This window comes from Elephantulus edwardii, unplaced genomic scaffold, assembly GCF_000299155.1.
Source record: "Elephantulus edwardii isolate Elephantulus edwardi_28Jun2011 unplaced genomic scaffold, EleEdw1.0 scaffold00054, whole genome shotgun sequence".
Classification (NCBI taxonomy): domain Eukaryota; kingdom Metazoa; phylum Chordata; class Mammalia; order Macroscelidea; family Macroscelididae; genus Elephantulus; species Elephantulus edwardii.
Genome location: NW_006399804.1, coordinates 13,377,212 through 13,392,728, shown reverse-complemented (window position 1 = coordinate 13,392,728; position 15,517 = coordinate 13,377,212).

Sequence of the window (15,517 nt, the reverse complement as noted above, 5' to 3'; positions counted from 1 at the left end):
TCACAGAAGGACAAATATTACATGATGCCACTGTTGTAAAAAACAAAAAACAATGGGCTCAAGCTTATAGAAGATAAGAGGATGGCACAGGGTAGGTGAGGCAAGGTTCCAATCTGGGGCCCATAGGATCAGTACGAGTTGTAGTTGACTTGATGGTATAATAACAGCACAACATGCTGCCTTGGACAACGGGAAGTACTGTTAAATCACAAGACAGAAAATCCATAGTAAAAAGAGAGTGAAGAATTGATAATAATAATTCAACTTGTCACACTAATAGAAATGAGAATAGGCATTTAAATGCATAACATTAACACACACATAAACACACAAAATTAAGCTCAAAGAAATAACATTAGATTAATGAAAAGATGTTTTTCTGTGTGTATCAAATCATATCAAATCAGGAGCATGATACAACCATGAAGTATGTTCTTCAGTATGAGAATAAGCCACAACATGCCAGTATTATGGCTCGAGTCCTTTAATCCTATTCTCCATTTGACTCTACAGACAGCACTCATTCCATACCCCATGCAGTTGCTTAGCTGCTACTTGGCATACTAAGTTGTGTCATTTACATATGAAATCCACCTTTGCTCTGCTCTCATTTTCCTGCCTCAAGGAAAGCAGTGGGATGCTGTAAGAACCCTGGTGGTGCAATGCTTAAGGTCTTGGCTATTCACCAAAAGGCCTGCCATTCGAAACCATCAGTGATTCCATGGAGATGAGCTCTGTTGATCTGCCCCCGTAATGATTCTCAAACACACTGCTGTAGAGCCAACACCACCTCATAGCTGACCCTCCGGTGGGTTTCTGAGGATGTCAATCACACAGGAGAAGATTGTCTGTCTTTCTTCTGAGGAGCCACTAGTGGATTCAAACAGACAGCGATGAACGACTTTTAAATTAGAGTGCAGCTCGCCATGAACTATGCCAACAGAGCACCTCCCATACTTGGAAACAGCATGAGACATGTCTACTCTGAGGCAAGGAGTCGCCAAGAGTCAGGATCACAGCAACACGGATACTGTGTCAGTCTTTGGTTACAAGTGTTTGATTGTAAAATGGTAATCCTAATGATCCAGAATATGTTCACCATTTCACTACTGTTTTTTTCTATAGAGTAAGAACCAACTCATGGCTGAGCCTCCAGCAGGTTTTCAGAGACTGTAAATCACAGGAGAGGGCATCGCCCATCCTTCTCCTGTAGAGCAGCTGGTGGATTCAAACCGCTTGTCTTAGAGATGCAAGCACAATTCCTTACCACTGAGCCATCAAAGCTCACTATTAGTGTTGAAACACAAATTGAGGGGGCTGGGGGCACGAAGATTGTCCCTCTTTCTCCTGCTAAAAACACAAGTGGTAAAGGCATGTGATTTAAATCCACCATCTGCTCTGTAGGATAAAAATGGGCAATCTCCTTTCTTATGATTTACTGCCTCTAAAAACCTGCTGGGGGGTCGGCTATGATCAGTTCCAACTCGATGGTACACAAGGGGCAACTCAACATCCTACTGAGAATACGGCTTTCTGGTCTCCAGTCTGCATCAATGGCCCAAGAGGAGAGCGTTGGTAGGAAGGCTGGCTTTTCTATTCTAAATGACATAACGTTGTTTAAAGAGCTTAGCAATATGCTCAATAAATTTCTGCTTCCTTCCCTCCCCTTCCCACTTTACAGATTAGCGTTTTGTAGTCCACTGTGAGCATTAATTTGTTCAGCTCTGCCTTTAGGTGGAACATCTGTATAAGGCCAGCCTGGTGGATATTTTTAAATGGAGAGATTTTTCCATCTGTTAGGGAGTTATAGTGGCCCGCATTATCCTCACTTGAGCTCTTAATGATATATGTGTGATGGAAACAAGGCGTCTTAATGTGTCAGCGTTCACAGCCTGCTGGACTCCCGTCTGAGGGTGTCTATCCCTCCTCCCCCACCTGAGGAATGCTCGCCTTCCCAGTCTGCTCTTGGTATGTTGGTAACACAAAATTTGGAGACAGGTAGAGCAATCCAGCCAGTGATGCGTGAAGCAAATGGAAAGGCTTTTCGCTTTCTGGGTCAGCCCAGTGTTCTTTCTTATGATGCATCCAGGTAATGAGCTAAGCAGAAATGAAACTATAAAAAGAGGCCCAATTCTCAATCGATCTAACTAAGAAAGAGCTTGACATAGAGGCCTCAGGAAGATGACACCAAAGTCAGACTATGTCAATGCTGACAACATTGTGAAAATTTGAAAACAGTGGCTCTGGAATGATATGGAGGAGTGTGGAAGAAGCAAGAAAGAGAAGTGATATTCTTAAAAGTCTGTTGTGAGTTCTAAAGTAGATTTCCTCTAGTATGTCTTGGGAAGTGCAGATAAAATATCAAAATGTGTTTTAAGTTACTTTTGGCTGCTGGAATGTATTTTTTCAAATACCTAAAGTGGACTCATATCAATTTTCGCACACACACACACACACACACACACACACACACACACACACATTGTACTTGAGTTTTATGGAGTTCTTCTTAACTAAACAGCATCAAGAGCATGTGTTGAATATTCATTTAAAGTGTACAAAAATCGTGAGTTGGTTTTTTGCAGTGTCTCCTCTGTGTTTGGTGTAAAATTTGCATTAGACTATGCCTTCATGGATAGAAAATGGACAGCATCTGGGTTTTGGTGTTTGACAAATGTCATGTAAGTTAAAACTCTGTTAAGCTTACCTTGCACCCACGTCTTAGAGTTGCATAGTGTTAAGGTAGCTAGCTGGTCTCTGAATCTACTCTCTTGCTGACTCATACAGCTAGGGACTAAATTTCCCAGCTTCCAGTGAGTGGGCCACAGGAATAAGTCTGCGCCAAAGAAAAATTAGTAGAGCACAGTTTTTGCATCACATGCTTGCCATAGATTCTCTCCTTGTTCCTTCCTATGGGTTGAATTGTGGACAAGGAGCTGACTCAGATAAGAACCAGTCATTGTGATAATATAGAAGAGATCTGGGGTTCATCCTTATCCTTTATCTTTTGCCCACCTAAACTAAGTAACTAAATACTCCCAGGCTGTTTCTACAAGAGAGAAGTATATTTCTGTTATGTCAAAACCAGTGAACTACAGGTTGTTTGTTTCGCCTACACCCTAATTAATATATTTATTAAAACGATGCCTTTTTTAGAATAGATATTTTTAAATATAAAAATTTTTTTAAATAGTTTTGTTTAAAATTCATTATCATCAGTGGTTCCTCTGAAGAAAGTTGAGAACTCTCCTCTGTGCCTTACAGCCTTAGAAACCCAGTGGAGCATCAGCAGTCATAATTGACAGCAATGAGAGTGAAACTATGGTGCTAGAGAGTTTTCCATTTGCTGGAAGATTTCTGTGTGTGTATGTGTGTGTGCATGTGTATATGTACATGTATAATCTCTGGAGGCCTAGTGATACGGAGCTGCCCTACAGACCCAAAGGCATGTGGTTCATACCAGTTGCTCTGTGGGAGAAGAAAAACCTGCTGGAGGGTCAGTTATGAGTCAGTTCTGACTCAGTGGTACATTATAACACTTATAATGCAGCTCTGGTGGCTTAGTGGTAAGAAGTTGTGCTGTCAACCCAAAGACAGGCAATTTTAGTTCATCACCTTCATAGTCAATCTCCTCCTGTGCAATTTACAGCCTCTGGAAACCCACTGGAGGATCCGACATGAGTCAGTTCCAACTTGACAGCACATAACAATGTAAGTACATATAAAGAACCTTGTTGGTATAATGAGCTAAGTGCCAGGATGCTCACCAGCACTGTCCACGGTTCAAATTCACCAGCTGCTCTGTTGGAGGAAGATGAGGCAATATGTTTCCTTAGGACTGGCAGTCTCAGAAACCCTATCGGGCAGTTCTGTTCTGTCCTGTAGGGAAACAGACACAGAGAAAGAGATACATACATAGAGATAGCACACGTAGCTCTGGTGGCCTGATGGGTAAGAAGTTGCTCCACCAACCCAAAGGCATATGATTTGAATCCACCAGGTGCTCTGTGGGAGGAAGATGGGCAATCTTCTCCCATGTGATGTGCAGCCTCTAAAAATCACTGGAGGGCCAGCTATGAGTGAATTCTGACTCAACGGCACATAACAGCAACAACATAGTGTATAAGGAGTTGCACTGCCAACCCAAAGTGGTTTGAACCCACCAGCTGCTCTGTGGGAGAAAAATGAGCAATCTCCTCCCCACACATAGCAACAACATACATAAACACACACACACACACACACACACACACACACACACACACACACACACATAGGTGGATACACACATATAGGTGTGTATACGTACACACACACACATGTGCACATATAAACTTACTTTACTGGCTCTGCTCACCTAGAGAACCCAACCTAATACAAATTCACAACAGGATTTAGATTTGATGAGTCAGAGACAGTTTGTGTGATATTTGGAACTTCAAAATAAGAAGCTGGCATCCCTTCTGTCACTTTGTGGTTCTTCTGGCAAATGTAATCTTGGAGACATTAAAAATCTCACATTCCAAATGTTAGTGGATGTTCCAGAGTCCATGCACAAGTCTATAGATGTAAGGGGGTCTGCCACACACTACTGCTGCTGCTGGCATGGGTTGTGGTCCTGGAGGCAGCAGCAGAAGTGGTACCTTAATGCTGATGGCTCCATGACTGTGGCACACCGCGGGTGATATCCTGGAGCTACTCACTCACTCACTCACTCAGTCGCTCACGGTGACTGAGTCACTTCTGATTCAGAGTGACTCTCCACTCAGTTTTCAAGGCTGTTTAACCTCATCTGGAGGAGCCTGCCCGTCTTTTTCTTCCTTGGAACTGCTAGTGGATTTGAACTGTCAACTATCTCATATGCTTATCCAAATAGGACAATGAAGGAGGAAACTGAAGAAGAACGATGCCTTTGAATTCCAGTGTTGGCAACAATCTTGAATAAACCACGGACTGTTAGAGGATAAACAAATCTGTCTTAGAAGAAGCACAGTTGGAACTCTCTGTAGAAGTAAGGACGGAGAGGCTTTTGTTTCATGTATTTGGACATGGTAACAGAAGGAGCCGATACTGGAAAAAGACACTGTGTTTAGTGAAATGGAAGGTCAGTAAAAAATAAGAAGACCTTCAACAAGATCGACTTAAATAGTTGCTGCAGCTACAAATGTCCTAAAACACTGCAACAATCGCTAGGATGTCACAAAACTGGGCAGCGTTTTATTCTGTTGTACATGATTGACAGCAGTTAGAATTGACTGACAGCGTCTAACAACAACTACCCCTACTCATAATCTCTAAATGGCTTTGCATCTTATTTAATATTCTGTAGTAAGTCTCTTCATACTCAAACTAGCTAAAGTAAAATACATTTCCCTCAACTAAGGTATCAGTCCTAATTAATACAAATTCTAAATGGGGAACAATTCTAAATTGTACTGTGGTACTGGCTAAAGATGATGGCTATGTCAAAGGAACTAACAAATGTCTCTTGGAAAGTGCAGTCAGGGGGCTCGTTAGTGGCAAGGACAGTAAGACTTTGTCTCACATACATTACTAGAGAGGGGCTAGTCTCTGGGAAAGGCATGATGTTTGGCGACTAGAAGGTTATTGGAAGAGAGGAAGACTCAATGAGATGGATTGACACAGTGACTGAGTGAGCTTAAATTCAGCAGTGAGTGTAACAAGAGCACAGGATCAGGTTGTTGTTGTTGTTGTTGTTGTTATGTGCCATCGAGTCGTTTGCTACTCATAGCGACCCTATGTGCAACAGCCCTAAACCGTGCTCTATCCCGTGCCAATCTCATTGCCTCTGACACACCCATCCCGATTACCCCAGTCACTAAATCAATCCACCTCACAGAGGGTCTTCCCCTCCTGCGCTGTCCCTCCACTCTACCCAGCATGATGTCCCTCTCTAAAGACCTGTCTCTCCTTACAACATGTCCAAAGTATGTAAGATAAAGCCCCAGAATCCTTGCCTCCAAGGAGCAGCCTGGTTTAATCCTCTCTACGATGAATCTGTGTGTTTTCTTGGCAGTCCATGGAACATTCAATACTCTTCTCCAGCACCACAGCTCAAAGGCGTCAATTCTCCTTCTATCCTCCCTAGTCATTGTCCAACTCTCTAATGCATAACAAGTGATTACAAAAACCATGGCCTGTATCAGGCACACCTTAGTCTCCAGAGAGACACCGTTGCTCTTGAGTACTTTAGAGAGGTCCCTAACCGCAGACTTTCCCATCGCAATACGTTTTTTGATTTCCTGGCTACTGGTGCCAAGAGTGTTGACCGTGGAACCGAGCAAACTGAAGCTGTGAACACTCTCAGGATCAGGTTACATTTTGCTTTATTGTCCATGAGGTCACTGTGAGTCAGAGCCAACTCAAGGGTACTTAACAACAACTATAGCATCTTGATAAAATTTCAAAAAGAGATCTATACCTGCTTCCCAGTCATGTGAAAGCAGAGTATTTCTATGAAAACTTTTTTAAGATAGGGAGGATTCCTAGTTGGCGGTGGCGGGCGGAAACAGCGAGGCGAGCTGCTGGAGCAGCGGACCACATGGAGGAGGGCCACCATGGCCTTCTACAGACCTCTGTTTATTGATAATTGAACAGTTAAACAGTTGATGACTGGTCTTCGGTGAGAATTGAGGCTCAACATCAGGAGATCAAGGATTCCCAGGGAGGAATGGGTGGGCCCTGCGGCTCCCAGGCCCCTGCTGCAGCTCCATGAGGCTCCCACCACCGAATCCCAGGGATCCCCTCACCTGGGATGGACGGTAAGTTTTCAGAGACAATTAATCGCATGGAAGGAGACTGTTCATCCATCTCCTGCAGTACATATTTTTAACAGACCACTTTTGGCACCAGCAGTCAGGAAATAAAAAAGCAAATGTTTGTTTGTTTGTTTGTTTTAGTGTGTGTGTGTGTGTGTACCATCAAATCGGATCTGACTGGTGTAGGAGGAGATTGCCCCTCCTTCTCTGGCAGAGCATCTGGTGGATTCAAACTGAGTACCTCTGGGATTGCAGTGCAGCTTTTTACCACTAGGCCACCAGAACTCCCCTTCAAAAAGAAAACTGCACTGGGCATATCTGCTGTCAGAAAACTCCAGAGTACTGAAGAGTGATGATGTCACTCTAGAGACTAAGGTGCAACTGATCTAAGCCATGGTCTTTGAAATTACTTGTTATGCGTCAGAGTGTTGGACAATGACTAAGAAGAAGAATCAATGCCTTTGAGTTGTGGTGCTGAAGAAGGGTATTAAATCTCCTGTAGACTGTTAAAAGAAGAAATAGGTATATCCTAGAGAGGATGAAGCCAAGCTGTTCCTTGGAGGCAAGGATTTTAAAGCTCCATCTCACACACTTTGGGCATGTTGCCAGGAAGTATCAGTTCCTGGAGAAGGCATCATGCTTGGAAGAGTGGAGGAACAGCATAAGAAAGGAAGAGCTTGGATGAGGTGGATTAACTTAGTAGGACAATGGGGGTAGGCATGTCAGACTTTATGAAATTGGCTCAGGATAGGGCAAAATTCAGAGCTATTTTACAAGACTCACTATGAGTCACAGATGACTCTGTGGCAGATAACAACAACACGGAGCAAAGGTATCTGACTGTGTGGATCATAATAAATTATTGGTAACATTGAAAAGAATTGGAATTTCAGAACACTTAATTGTGCTCATGCAAAACCTATACCTAGACCAAGAAGCTATTGTTGTTGTTGTTGTTGTTAAGTGCCGTCGAGTTGCAGGTGATTCATAGTGACCCTATGAAGGAGAGTCCTCGATGCTTGAGTGCCTTTCATCCTCTCTCCAGGTTCATAGGGTTTCCGGAGGCAAGCTATTATGGAAGTGGATGCCACTCCTCCTTCCAAGCTTGTTTTCATCAGGGAGCTCCACCCCACTCTCTGTCCGCATTGGGTAGCCAACCATTAACGCATTTGACACATCAGTGTCACAGTGTTCAGTCTCACAGCAGCCACACGTGACCACGGTTCGGCAAATTGTACACCAGGGCTATACTACCTAGGGGAATGTAGAGGAACAAAAACAATGAAAGACAGGCCCAAGGGCCGCAAATCAAAAATCATCCAACTTTACCTTGGTAGCATCACTTTCTGTCTACTGGGCCAGCTGAGCTCTCTCTCTGGGTAGATATTATTGTTGTTAAGTGCCGTTGAGACCAAGAAGCAGTTAAAAAAAAACAAAAACAAAAACAAAAACAAAAAACCAGACCACCACCACCAAAAAGCCAAAGGACCGTGGATATGGTCTTTGCAATTACTTGCTATGCATCAGAGAGCTGGATAATGACGAAGGATGATAGAAGAAGAATTGACGTCTTTGAGTTGTGGTGCTGGAGAAGAGTCTTGAACATTCCATGTACCACTAAGAAAACAAATAGGTCCGTCTTGGAGAGGGTGAAACCAAGTTTCTCCTTGGAGACTAGGATTCTGAAGCTCCATCTCACATACTTTGGGCTCATGGCCAGAAGGCACCCATCCTTAGAGAAGGACATCATACTTGGAAGAGTGGAGGGACAGTGCAGGAGAGAAAGCCCCAGACGCGATGGATTAATACAGTAACTAGTGTAATTGGGGTGGGTCTTTTGAAGTCAATGAGACTGGCTTAGGACAGGGCAAGCTTCAGAGCTATTATACAGAGGGTTGCTATGAGTCGCAGGAGACTTAATGGCACATAACAACAACATAATAAGGAAGGCATGTGTGTCAGGGTTATATTTTCCCCCACACTTATTCAATCCATATACTCAACAAATCAGTCAAGAAGCTGGACTATATGAGGAAGAATTTGGCATCAGGATTGGAGGAAGATTTATCAACAATCTACGTTATGCAGATGACATAAGAAAACTTGAAGAACTTACTGCATAAAATCAAAGCCTAAGCCTCCAGTATGGATTATATCTTCACATCGAGAAAACTAAAATCCTCACCACTTGACCAATAGACAACATCATCATGATAGACGGGGAAAAGATTGATGTTATCAAGGATTTCATTTTACATGGATCCATAATCAACACTCATATTAGAAATCAAGATTTCTTTTTCTATGGGCAGATTATTGAATGATCCAGGAAGGATCAAAAGTTGATAGAAAGAATACACAATTTGTGCCAAAAAGAATTGACACAGAACAATTTTCACAAAAAAAAAAAAGCATTCCTTTTGATCAAGATACAGTCATAAAGGAAAAAGTTCAAGCTGCTCTGAAGGAATTGGCAAAAATAAATACATACATAAATACATAAATAAATAGAAGGCCTCAGGAATTGATGGAATACCAATTTACATATTTCAACAAACAGATGCAGCACTGAATGTGCTCACTAGGTTGTGCTAAGAAATCTGGAGGACAGTGTCCTGGCCAACTGACTGGAAGAGATCTCTATTTATTCTCATTTCTAAAAGGAAAATATCTATATTTATTCTCATTTCCAACAGAGTGTAGAAATTATCACACAGTATCACTAATGTCACATGCAAGCAAAACCTTAGTGAAGAGGATTCAGAAATAACTAGAGCAGTCCATTGACAAAGAACTGCCAGAAATACAAACTGGGTTTAGATGAGGCCATGACACTAGGGATATCATTGCCAATGAGAGATGGATCTTGGATGAAAGCATCGAGTATCAGAAGGATATGTCATTATGTTTTATTAACTATAAAAAGGCATTTGAATGTGTGGATTATTACAAACTGTAGCTAACATTGAGAACAATGGGAACCCCAGAACACTTGATTGTGCTCATGCTAAAACTATACTTAGACTAGGAAGCTGCTGTATAAACAGAGTAAGGGTACACTGTTGTTGTTAAGTGCCGTTGAGTCACAGGTGACTCATAGCAACCCTATGAAGGAGAGTCCTCGACGCTTTCATCCCTCTCCAGGTTCATAGGGTTTCCGGAGGCAAGCTATTATGGAAGTGGATGCCATTCCTCCTTCCATGCTTGTTTAATCGGGGAGCTCCATCCACCCCACTCTCAGTCCGCACTGGGTAGTCAACCATTAACGCATTTGACACATCCATGTCACAGTGTTCAGCCTCACAGCAACCACAAGTAACTGCGGGACGGCAACTTGTACACCAGGTACACTACAGGGTTCAAAACCAAGAAAGGAATGTGTCAGGGATATGTTCTTTCTCCATACATTTTCAATTTATATGTAGGACAAATTACTCAAGAGGATGGACTTTATGGAAAAGAATGTGGCATGATTGGAAGAAGATTGATCAACAACTAGTGTTATCATGAAGAAATGCTCAAAATCATTGGCAAGAAGAGAAATGCAAATCAAAACCACAATGAGAGACTATCTCACTCCAGTAGCAGTGTCAAAGTTTAGTGGGACAGCATGTAATAAATGTTGGAGAGGATGTGGAGAAATAGGAACTCTTATAGTTTAAACTGTTGGGTCTGGAAGGTAGGTAGGAGTTTCCTCAGAAAGCTGAACATAAAAATTTCATATGACCCAGCTTTTCCACTGCTTAGAATATATCCCAAGAGAATGAGAACTGAGGAACAAATGGAGACTTGTTCACCAATGTTCATAGCAGTGTTATTCACCATCTCAAGAACATGGACACAGTCCAAATGTCCAACCCCAGTCAAATGGATTGAGAAATTATAGTACATTCACATGATGGAACAGGAGCAATGATTTTGTAAATTATTACCTAACTTGGGAGGGAGTGGTGAGCATAACGCTAAGTGAACTAACTCAGTCTCATAAGGACAAATACTGTATAAGACCATTATTGTAGAACATGTATGATGATCCAAACAGGGAGGGAGGGAGCAGAAGAGTGAGGATGGGCAAGGAGTGGGGGTGTTAATCATAGAGTCACACAATTTGATGGGTTAATGGAGTGGTGGGTTAAGGAAATGGGAAAGATCTGGTGTGAGAAACAATGTGTACAAACTTTGTGAGTAAATCAGTATAAAACAAAATTTTATTAAAAAAAAGCAAAAAACCAAAACCCAACTAGTCTTTTACAGACTAACCTAAGAAGGACTTGAAGCATTTGCTGTGGAAGGTCAAAGACGGAAGTCTTCAATATGGATTGCATCTCAACATTAAGAAAACATAGATTCACACCACTCACTACCATCACGATAGGTGGAGAAAAGATTTAGGTTGTTAATTTCATCTTGCTCAGATCCACAATGAACATTCTTAGCAGTCAGAAAATCAAAAGACAAGTTGTTTTAGGAAATTGGCTTTCAGGGACCTCTCCAGAGAGCACTGTCAGTCTAGAAACTAGAGACCTCTCCAAAGCAACAATGTCAGTCTAGAGACTAAGGTGCACCTAATCCAGGCCATGGTCTTCTCAGTTGTTGCTATTCATCTAAGATCTTGACAATGGCTAAGGATGACAGATGAAGAATCAATGCCTATGAGCTGGGGTGCTGGAAAAGAGTACTGAACATAACATGGACTGCCAAAGACACAAACCTTGCTCCTTGGAGGCAAAGATTTTGAAACTCTGTCTTATATACTCTTGGAGTAGGGCATTATGCTTAGAAGGGTAGAGGGTCAATACAGGATAGAATGATCCTGGATGAGATGGATTGATGTAATGACTGTGGTACAGGTGGTGGGTCTGTCAGAGAAGGTGAGGCTGGCTCAGAATAAGGCAGGGTTCAGAGCTATTGTTCATATGGTCACTGAGTTATAGTCACCTCTAGGACAGGTAACAACAACAACAACAACAATTTTACAGTGTATTAAAATTAGCATAATAATGCATGTATACCATTTATTTAAAGGTGCATGTGTGTGTGTATTAGTCACCTGCTCAAAATACTTTGACAGATAAATGCACAAACAAAAAAGTTCGAGGGCCATTTCTCTAGACCAGTTTTTCCCAAACTTTGACTTGAGAATCTGTATTAGAATCACTGTGGAGTTTAAGGCCAGGAAATTTGACTTAAGAGTATGGTTAGGTGCTGGAACCTGACCTGCATTTTTAAGAAGTACTCCCAGATGATGATGTTTCAAATGGTTCCTGGGCTACATACTGGAAAGCATGGTATGAAGAAATGGCCCTCAAACTGACCCAGCCTCATGATGAGCCATGTGTCAGCATAGAAATATGTTCCAAGGAGTTTCCAGGGCTTGACTTCTGGAGTAGATTGCCAATTCTTTCTTCTGATTATCACTGGGTGAACTTGAACCTCTAAGTTTTGGGAGTGTTAACTCCAAGCTGTGTGTGTGTGTGTGTGTGTGTGTGTGTGTGTGTGTGTGTGTGTGTGTGTGTGTTGTGGGGGGCTGTCTCCTGAGGAGGCCACATTTGATTGTAAATAATGTGCAATGCTTATCTGTCTCCTCTGGTGTTAGTGTTGCCAGGAAAGAAATTTGCACAATTGCCCTTGCCCTAGGGGATAAGCCTCTGATTCTCAGGGACAATGTTATTTCCTGAAGGATGATTCTGTGTGTATTGCCTCTGTTAAAAATGCATGTTGCCCAAGAGTGGTGGCATTTATCATCCATCATTGTGGGATCCCTGGACAGTGAGCTCATGGAAAGTCTTCGGTACATGCAACTTCATCTTGATTCATTAGTGTCATGCTTCTTTCATTAATTAAAAACACCCTTCTTAATATCCAGACAAAGGACCACTGCTCTTTAGAAGATCTACATGACACTCAAATGGACAATCTATCACGTTTACTCGCTTACTTGCACAGGCATGCATGCATCAAAGAACACATAGGACAGTATCATTTAGCACTTAGCAGGGCACAGCACAACTGCGCACCTAAACCTCTAGTCTTGTGACTAAACCTATTTAAGCCCCGAGGAAATGCTTCTACACATCATTTGCCTTATGTCCTCAAAGTGAAAGATGATCACATCAAATGTAAAGGTTTAGACCACACAACAACTGCAAAGGGTATTGGAAGTTGTGTACTGCTTTAGAGAGCAGGGGGGAAAGATGCATTCATCAATTGCCAGATCCTCTTTCCAAAACATGAATATAATAGTCTTATCTCATCAGGTCAAGTTGCTTGGCCAGGAATCCTGACTTAGAGCATGGTTGGGCCCATTTCCTTGCTCCTTTAGTATGTGTCACTGGGAAAGTGTTAAGTACTTAGGGAAGTTTTTGCAACAGTGGCACATGGCAACAAAAGAACATTTTGCACTAGGGAACAACTCTTAAAAGTTGACTTTGGTTTTGTGAAAAACTTATATTAATACTTGTCTTCACCAACCAAAAAATCTCTCAAGAGGCTTTTCAGTTTCATTAGGGTATAGAGTTTGTCCTGCAGCAAGTCAGTTAAAGAGATGCACAAATACTGAAAAGGGAGAGTGATGTTACCACACTCCTTCTCAGGAAACAATACACAGCATCAAAGCAAAGCTTTGAGCTGTGCCTATGAACTCTACGTTTTACTGTTATTTTCAGTTTAGGGTGTTTTGAGTGGATTATTTTGGGGTCTGGGAACACTCAAATTTTCTCCAGATTAATGGGGTAATTAATGGATTAATTACTACTTCTTATGAAAGGCTTCATAGGAATGTTCTGCTTCAGCTGGGGGTTGGGGACAAATAGATGCAAAACTAGACAAATTATTCATGAAATCTGATACCTAAATTTTACAACTGACAACCAGCTGTCTATTGAACTGCGGCACTGAAAACAATCTTATTTTTAAAAATAAAACAAAATTTCATTTTATTTAAAATTTTGTATCAGTTACAATGGTTTTTAAAAATTTACTCCTCTTACTTTTAACAGATAATTTAAGTATTTCAGAACAAAACATCTTTTAGACATCCACAATATGTATGAAAAGAAATCCAATTTGAAATTTTTCTATAGTTACTTTAACGGATATTCTTGATGAAAGCATATTCAAATCTTGGACACATTGGATAAATAAAATTGTAATCAGTCCTTCAGATGATAAAGTATGAGAGAATGCTCACAGAATAACACAGCTAGTAATTGTTGTTCAAATGACAAAAAAATTAATTTAATGGAATAAATATATAATAGTCTAGGAAGCCTGTCCCCGTCATTTTATTACTCATCTAAACCCAGCCAGGCCAACAACAGAGGATAAAGACATGTGTAATAACAGTTAAAAGTACCGGTCTTTGATATTTAGCCAACACAAATGATAGCTTTGTGGATTTTTTAAAATTTTTTTCATGAGGATGGTATATTTGTCAAGGTAAGACGATGGGGTGTATTTTATTTAACAAGTTTTTTTAGCTTGATTTATAATATAAAAATATTTAGACATATGGTATGTGGGCGTTCATTTGTACTCTTCGCCTGGACTACATAATGTCCGGGGCAGGCCCAACAAGCACAACAAAAGGAAGAAGACAAAACAGAAGAAAACAGAGACAAAACAACTAGAAGAGGAGAGTGAAGGTGCAGTGGCCAGTGACCTCCTAAATCAAAGCGACTGGGTTATGTCTCTCTCCAGATAAGGTCCTTACACTCAATGGAGCCCACGCCTTAAAGAAAGCAAAAATCTCAAGCTTTCTGGGGTTATTCTGAGGCATGCCTTTTTCCACTGCTGCACCACCTTATTGTCCAGTGGAAAGGACATCCTCCAGATTTATGGAGCCAAACTACTGGCTTTTCATTGTGGTCAACAATTACTGGTCTTTCATTGTAAGCACATGCATGAGGACCAGCCAGAAATGCAGGTTTTGGCCATATTATGGGGGCTATGCCAGATGGCTGAGATTTCTCCCACCTCTATGTAGGAAAAATGTTTAAAAGGTTAAGTGCTTGGCTGTTAACTGAAAGGTGGACAGTTTGACTTTACCCAGAAGCCCCTCAGGTAGCAGAGGAGGAGGGGGAACAACAAGAAAACTTTCTGAAAAAAAAACACCACTGACACCCCATGGGGAGGGCATGCCACGACTTGCAATCTACTTGACAGAAATTAGATTTATTTGATAATTTATAAGTATTAGGGAGAATTTTAAATATCCTTCATTATACAAAAGTCTAGAAAAATATTATCAGGAGATGTGTTTTCAGTTGACTGTTGTGAAGGTCAAAGAATAATCTGCAGTATTTAAATATTTTGTTGTTATATGCTGCTGGATGAATTTCAAAATCTCCCATTACCTAGACTGTGAGCCATTAATACTACACAAGTAATTAGTATAACAATTTTTTTTTCTCCTTCCTTTTCCTAACCCAAACTCCCCTCTTAACAGAATGTGTGGTCTTAGAGGTGTTCTGGTGGCCTAGTGGCTAGGGAGGTGCACTATCAATCCAAAGGCAGGTGATTCAAATCCACCAGCCTCTCTATGGGAGAAAGATATGCAATCTACAGCTTCTGAAAACTCTCTAGAGAATCAGCTATGAGTTCGTTCTGACTCCACAGTAATGATTCTTTTAAAACATCCATAGTTAACACCCATGGTAGTATGAGTCAAGAAATCAAAAGACATGTTACACTGGGGAAGTCTGCTATGATGCATCTCCCCAAAGTGCTAAAGAGCAAGG